The sequence below is a fragment of the Nannospalax galili genome, unplaced genomic scaffold (assembly GCF_000622305.1).
Source record: "Nannospalax galili isolate Female #2095 unplaced genomic scaffold, S.galili_v1.0 scaffold762, whole genome shotgun sequence".
In the NCBI taxonomy this organism is placed as follows: domain Eukaryota; kingdom Metazoa; phylum Chordata; class Mammalia; order Rodentia; family Spalacidae; genus Nannospalax; species Nannospalax galili.
Window position 1 is genome coordinate 3,435,451 of NW_008350126.1, and position 8,508 is coordinate 3,443,958.

At 45.1% G+C, this 8,508-nt stretch overlaps 1 pseudogene; it reads right to left on the reverse strand.

Annotated features, from left to right (window-relative positions):
* Window positions 1-8,508, reverse strand: part of LOC103745435 — a 70,502-nt pseudogene that overhangs the window by 60,275 nt on the left and 1,719 nt on the right.

The window sequence follows — 8,508 nt, forward strand, 5'->3', positions numbered from 1 at the left end:
AATAACAGAGGGCATACCGTAGCCCAGATTGTGTGGGATGTTCTGTATGATATACACACAGAAAAATCAACAAATTTTAAAAAAGACGTATTTGAGGAGGAAGCATAAAAATGTACTTCATGTTAAATACTAAAGGTGATAAACATTACCAGTGAAATCTCCCTGATGACTTTATATCCATACTCAGGTACTAAGGATCCAAGTGTAACCAACCGTGACTAGTAATAATCAGATACATAAAGATTAAAGACACATGTACAACCATGTAAGTGTTAGTAGCATTTAAAATGTACGAAACAGCATATCTTAAAATGAAATGAAGATCTTCTTTAAAGGGTAAAATCTCATTCGATTTTATGCCTTACAGGGTTTATACTGAGTTCAATATTGTGTGACTGTATTAATTCAACTGTGAACCTAAAAATTTATAGCCACCTTTGAAAGAGATGTACTCTTGCTCTGGAATGTGTCTTTAATCTTTATGTAAAAATAAAATTTTAAATTATAAAAAAAAAGAACAGCAGAAAGCCCAGAAATCCCCAACTCTCTCTCTCATCTAAGTTTTGCAAATCTCATGTGTCTATTCAGCTCTTCCTCTTTCATAATGTGGTGTGTGTGTGTTATATGTATGTGTGGGCATGTGTATGCAGATAGATGGGTGCAATGTGAGCATCCTCAGGTGGAGGCCAGAGGTTAACATCAGGTGTTTTCTTCAATTGCTCTCCGCCTCTTTTTTTTAGTCTTTCAATGAACATGGAGCTCACTGATTGGCTAGACTGGCTGGCCAGTGAGCTCCAGGGAACCTGTGCCTCTGCCTCTCCAGTGCTGGGATTAGAGGTTCGTCATCACCCTCATCAGAACCTGATAAGAAAGTAAGCAACACTGCTGAAATGTGCGAGTTCTTCTGCATCAGGAGTGACTGTCCTAGCTTTATGACAGACAGGAAAAACGGACAGCAATTTCTCTGCAAGACTGAAAGTGTCACCTTACTGTTTGCTGCTTTTAGTGAAGGATGTGTGTCCTAGTTTGTTTCTCCACTGATGTGACAAAATCCTCTGACCAATGCCAACTTGAGGAGGAAAGGATTTATTTGTCTTACATCTCCTGGGTCACAGTTCATCAGGGAGCCCAAGGTAGGAACTCAGGGAAGGAACCTGGAGGTAGGAGCTGGAGGTCAGGCCAGGGAGGAACGCTGTTTACTGACTTGCTCCCCTGGCCCCTGCTCAGCCTGCTTTCTTATGCAACACAGGCCTACCTGCCCATGGGTGACACTATCAACAGTGAGCTGAGCCCTCCCACCTCCCACAACAATCAAGGAAATACCCCACAGACATGGCCACAGGCCAGTTCAATGGAGGCAATTCCCCAGTTGAGGCTCCCTCAACCCAGGTGTGTCAAGTTGACACTAAAGCTGTCCAGCACAACCTCCTATAAGAAAATTTATTTTTGAGAAGAGTACTGGGTTTCACATTTCCAGTTTCAGAAAAAGTGAGAGAAATTGGATGGGTCTGGGTTTCCCGGAAATGGGAGCCTGAGTGAGAGCAGAGTGAAGACTTTCCAGGGAGGTCTGATTCCAGAACTGCATGTGGGATGGAAAAAAGGGTGAAAGGAAGAAACAGAGAAAGAAAAACACAAGGACCAGGAGATGTGGTACCTGGCTGGGCCAGCTAGGCCTTCCCATGACACAGTGTTCGGTCGCTAAGCTTCCATGCCACTAAACTCTGTAAGTACCATTTACCTGCTGGCTCCAGGCTCTCACAGCTCACAATTTGCCTTGTGATGCTCTGTGGTCTCTAGGGAAGCCAGAAGCCCAGTCCAGTGTCCCCATCTAAGTTCCTAGGTGATGGAAAGTGCCTGGTCTTCTGCAGGATCTCTGGCAGTCAGCTTACTGCAGCAGGAAAGCCTTGGTGAAGCCAGCAAGGCCCCAGGGAGGCCAGAGTCAGGCTGGATGCTGGTGATGCAAGAGGTGAAGATTCCAAGATGGCCGCCCCAGGGAGCAAATATCGGGGCCTGGAACAACTGAGCCTAAGGGAATCATGCTAGGAGTCCACACAACCCGAGTTATCTTCTAGTGCATTATGGAAAAGTGCTATATGGCCCAGGCATTGTCAGTGTGGTCCTGCCCTTGGAGCTATGCTGACCAGCCAGAGCCAGAAAAGCAGCCAAGCTGGGGCACTCCCTAGAGAAGGAAGGCATGTGGGCTCAGCTTTGGCTAACCTGACTGTATTAGGTACTTTTCTCATAACTATGACAAAATATCTGACAAGAAGCAACCTAGACTTATAGTTCGCTGTAGTGGGACAGCATGATGGCAGGAGCATGGGGCTGTCTATGGTCAAGCTGCATCTGCAAGCTGAAAGTGGAGAGCTTGAACAGGAGGTAGGACTGGGCTATAAAATATTAAGGCCCACCCACAGTGAGGGCTCTGCTTTCTAAAGGTTCCACAACTTTCCAAAACAGCACCACAGCTGGGGATTAAGTGTTCAAACACATGAGCCTATGGGGGCATTTCACATTCAAAACATGGTACTGCTGAATCCCTGGGTCACACTCACTGTCTCCAGTCAACCTGCTGTCTGGTGATCTGCTTCCCCTGGAAAGATGGAGGTGCTCCACACCAGGAACCCCAGGGGCCAGAGTCCCCACAGCTTCCAGATCTCTGGAACCTCTGGACACCCCTGCTAACTCTGGACACCCTTGCCTTTCCATGGAGCAGCAAAAGATGGAAGTCCTCATTGCATGAGACAGATAGCATGTACAGCTCTACATACTGCTTCTCAGATGAGGAAACTGAGGCATCATGATTTTGTGTAACTTGCACAGACTCCCAACCGCATCCCTATAGTGATTATTTTTCCTTTTCTTTTCTGGTTCTGAGGATAGAACCCAGGGCCTCATGAATGCTAGGCAAAGGCTTTACCACTGAGTTCCATCCTCACTTCACTAAATCAATTCTTACTGTGCATATGACAACTCAGTTGGGTGCCAGGGAGATGGCTTAGTGGGTAACGGTGCTTGCCACCAAGACTAACAACATAAATTTGATCCCTAGAACTCATATATAGTGGAAGGAAAGAATCAGCTCCCACAAGTTATCCTCGGACCTCCATATACTCGCCATTGCACATGCCTGCACACATGCATGTACGTACACACACAATAAATAAATTAATGTGGGATCTGGAGAGATGGCTAAGTAGTTAAGAACACTGGCTGTCACTCAATGGAAGGAAATTCATGTGTGGCACTATAAACCTAGCCAAATACACATAGCTGGAGAGATCATAGATCTTAGAAAAAACTCCAAGGCTCTCATATCCCTAGACAAATGTAATTTCTTACTATGTGCAAAATATGAATCCTTAAATTTACAGACAAGCATCCCAGTCATCACCCATCAAAGAAGCTTCATTTTCAACAGGCAGAGATTATTACAGAGTTCCACAACTGGTCACACACAGAGATTGTCTGTGAATTGCCCGAGGCTAAGTGACATATCTACAATGCAAGCTCTACACCTAAGGCTCACGGAACATAGAACAAGGGATGAAGAGAACACTGATGCCTTTCTCAACTCTCATTAATGAAGCTCCTTCATGCAACAGAAAGCCAAGAACACAAAAAGTCACAAATGACCAAATCATGGAGAGTAAGAGCCTGCAGAGTGTGGGTCTTTGGACAGGACTCCTATATTAAAATCCATCTCAGGGACCATTGCGGAAGAGTGGGCAGAAAGATTATAAGAACCAGGGAGGAGGTACATGACCACATGGAAATAGAGTCGTATATGGTCCTGGGACCCTTCTCATATGAACCTACAGCAATGGTATCAGCAAGCACAAGACCCATGCAAACTCAATCAAAACCCAGCACAGAACCGTGGAAATGGGGAGCAGGCCCCAATCTTAGTTGAAGTATTGTTGACAACTGATTACTGCTGGGTGAGGAAGAGCTGATTTTCTTAAAGGCGGCGGGGGGACTCTAGATAGGCTGACTGGACGTCAGTGGATGAATTTGCACTGAGGTAGATCTGGGGATACTAACTTGATATGATAGGCTTTAACACAAATGACAGACTATGTGAACTCTAGTGGGGGGCTATGGGTGGGTGCCAGTGGGGAAGGGGTATAAAGTTGATTAAGATGTTCTATATGAAATACACAAAAATTCAATTAAAAATTTTTTTAAAAAGAACACTGACTGTTTATGCAGAGGACCTGAGTTAGTTCCCAGCACCCACATAGTAGCTAACATCCATCTGTAACTCTAGTTTCAGGGTATCCAATTCCCTCTTCTGGCCTCCACTGGCATTGCATGCATATGTATACTTATATACATGTAAGCAAAACACTCATACACCTAAAATAAAAATAAAATAATAAAAACTTAATGTAAAGAAAAAAATGAAGGAAAAAGTTGGTAAAGTCCTTGGCTCGCATGCATGAGGCCCTGTGTTTGATCTTTAGTGCTGTGTAAGCCAGGTGGGAAGTGGAGGCAGAAGGATCAGAAATTTAAGGCCAGCGTAGACTATATATGACCCTGTCTCAAAACAAAGGAAAAAAAAAAAAAAACAGCATATGTAACTCATGTGCCCTGCTGTTCCTGTGCTCCTGGAGCCTGCTGCTCTCCCATCTGACTCACTCACTGCCTCGAAGCTTCAGTTCCCTCTGGTCCCTAGGGACCAGATTTACCCAGCCTCCTCTCCAACCACCAAGCCCCTCTGTGAGGCCTCTCGGTTCCACAAGTTTCCCTTAGCCCCAAAGCCTGACAGGCCTTTCACTCGGTACCCCTCCTCTGGTTCCTGTTCACAGAACTCATTGTCTACAACAAGAACAGGACCTTGTTCAACTCCAAGGGATATCTGGCACCCAGTGGCTACTCACTCAATAAATGGAAGAATTAGTGACCTGCCACCCCATTCATCTCTGGGATGCGGTCTTGTGGAATTGTTCAATGGAATTGAGGACAGGCCTGGCATCATGACAAAATTCACTATCCATGTCCATTTAGCATGTACACACTCACATCTGTGTATGTGCCTTATACAGGTCTTGGTTGAAGAACTAGTTTTCCTGATGAAGACTAGTTCATCAGGGGGTCTGTTGCTAGCCTGGAATTCTCTCTCTAGCCTTGATGGCCTTGAACTCCTGATCCTCCTGCCTCCGCTTCCTGGGTGCTGGGAAAATAGGTATGAGTTACCACATCCAGCTGGTTCAGGGCTAGGGATTGAACCCAAGGCCTCGTGCATGCTAAGTAGGGAAACATTCCCTCAACTGAACCACATTGCCAGCTGCAGGCTGAGTTTTGATTATGGACAGAAACACCTAACACACACCAATTTATGTTTCAAGTACTTTCCTAAGCAAGATAATTCTCAATTATTTTATCCTCAAAACATATTGAGAACAGTATCACTAGAAATGATTGACAAAAGAAGAAACTGAAGCAGGGAGCAACTGAAGACAGTGGCCTGCCCCATTCACGGTGCTGATAAACAGTGAGACTGGGCTAGAGACTCCTGCTTCCTACTTAGTCCCCACCACTGGGCTTTACTGCCTGTACCCTGTGGTGATGGCCGAGAACCAGCTTTTCTATCACTTTTCTATCATTCTGACCGTGCAGAGTCTGGCAAGATGCCCCGAGTGTGTGGCTGCAGCCGGGGTGATTGTCTTTGAGCAACAGCAGCCAGAGCATGAGCACGTCTGAAGGGTTGCTCAGAGCCTATGAAACTGGAAGTTTCTCAGAAGGCCAGAAGTGTGGTCAAGCACCCAGTTTCCAGGCTTCTTATTCACCAGACACAGCATTCACCTTCATCTTACTGAAACGAACCTACAGAAGGCAATTTTGTCTCTAAGTCCGCTGGTGTGCAATTCAGAGAGGCAGTTTCCTTGCACACGTTGTAACGTGCAAGTGACAGGCAGCATGGAGTCAGTGAATGAGGAAGCTCCACAGCAAAGCCCACACCTGTAGGCTTCCCTTACTGCACCCCAGGCTGGAGCTCCAGCTGAAGAACTATTCCTGCTACATCACCCAGTGCTTCTCCCCCAGGACTTAGATGAGGGAACAGACCCTCAGTAATGTGAACTGACCCTCTCATTAATGTGAACTAACCCCCTCGGTAAGACCAGAGTACAGAATGCACTAGAATCCAGGCCTGAGTTGCAACCATGGCTCTTTCCAGTAAACCATCCAGGGCAAGACTTCGCAGAAATGTTTAGATAAGCTTTGCGCCTTCTTGCTCTGAGCCGCATCGCAGAGTGGATGTGTCATTTCTTATTCTTAGTAAAATGATTTTTGCTAGAACACATTTCACAATTGAAGATTTCACATCCTTGCAACCCTGCTGGCCATGTCCCAGTTGTCAGCTGCCACAAGCCTTGCTCCATCGGCAATGTTTTGCAATGGATGCTGTGAGCTGCCTTCAAAGTCCTGACCATTTTTCATGTAGCCCCTGCTTCCCGCTGTCTCTTCCACCCACACCTTCACTCACATCTCTTGTTTAATCTGAATGAGCAGATGTGACACTTACATGCATACTCTGTGCAGTGGCTGAGCTTGAAGACTTGCTTCTGTTTTTTGCATTATGGAACTTGCAACACTTTCCTCTCCTTTGCAGAATGGTCCCTTTCTGCTCTTTTCCTGAGTCATTTGGAAAGGCTTTGAAATGCATTCAAACCCTCAGCTGCTTTTGTCTGGGGGAAACCTTGTAGCCAGTGTAGAGATCTTTCTTACTTAGCTTGAGTAAGAGTTATTTAACATCTTAGCTTCCCATTGTTTAAAGCTATTCCTTCCATAGGGACTGCTATTTGACCCTTTTCTATTACTCAGTTTCACACACATACAAACACCACCACCACCACCACCACCACCCACCATCACCACCAATCACCAGTTTTTGAAGGATTAGGCCAGGCATGTTCACAAACGTCCTGTTGCTAGAATCATGTGGCAGAATCTGAGGGCAGGAGAGGGAGCTGCTGGGAGGCAGAGGCTGGGGGACAGCAGGAATTTCTGAAATTCATATCAGGGCTGTGGTGCAGAGAGGCATGAAGTCAATGCTTGGTCAGATAAAGGAATCCAAAGGTGAATACCAAAATACCATCCCAGACCAAGTGCCGATGGGCACCATACCGGCACATGTTATAAAGCTTCACTTGAAAACAAAACAACAGAATGATAACTTACAGGTCCCTAGGAACTGTCTGAACTTCTGATCACAAAGATTAATTAAAAGGTATGAGTCATGGGGCTGGAGAGATGGCTCAGCAGTTAAGAGCACTGACTGCTCTTGCAGAGGACCTGGGGTTAGATTCCCAACACCCACACGGCGGCTACGAACCGTGCTTAATTCCAGTTCCAGGGAAATCTGAAGCCCTCTCTAACCTCCTTGGTATTGCATGACATGGGTACACTCACATATATGCAGGCAATACACTCATACACATAAAATAAAAATAATAAACAAAATATTAAAAAAATATATATGAGCCAAGCACAGTGACTCATGCCTTTAATCCTATCACTCAGGAGACAAAGACAGGTAGATCTCTGTGAGATCAAGGCCAGCCTGGTTTACATAGAGTGTTCCAAGCCAGCTGGGGCCACAGAGACCTGTCTCAAAAAACGCATATAATGAGATAATCAATAAACAGTACAGTGATAGGAGAGTAGTCCTATAATTGAGTCCTCACACTGGCTACAGTCACCAGACATCAAAACTTTTCTAAGAAATCCAGAAGCCTAGTATACAAAAACAGAGAGGCAGAGCTTCAGATCTGGTTTGTCATTAGTTGGCCTGTCAGTCAGTTCCATGACTGCCCTTTGCAGCAAGGCCACCTCTAGGATCTAGCTAGATAAACCCTAGACCTATTTATTTATCTATTTATTGAAAGAGACAGATACACACACACACACACACACACACACACACACACACACACACACACAGAGAAAGAGAGAGAGAATTGAGAGAATTCCATGTATTCCAGGCAGCCTGGAATTGGCTATGTAACTGAAAACGACCTTGAAATTCTGATCTTCCTGTATCTATCTCCTGAGTGCTGGAGTTATAGGCATGCACTACCATGCCTGGTTTATGTGGTGCTGGTAATAGAACCCAGGCCTTTGTGCAAACTAGGCAAGGATTCTACTGACTAAGCTGCATCTCAGCCCAACACTTTCATTTATTTGTTCTCTTTTCATTTCATTTATTTATTTAGTGTGTGTATGAATGGATGTGTACGCGTGGAGGTCAGAGGACAACTTTCAGAACTGAGTTCTCTCCTTCCACCATGTGGGTCCTGGGGACCAAACTCAGGTCTTCAGATTTGGTGGCAAGCGCCTTTAACTCACTGAGCCATCTCGCTGGCCTTATTTATTTATATCTATCATCTATCATCTATCTATCTATCTATCTATCTATCTATCTATCTATCTATCTCTATCTATCTATCTATCACCTATTATTTTGATGAATTGCTTGCCAGCATTGAAAAGCAGGGTATTTTA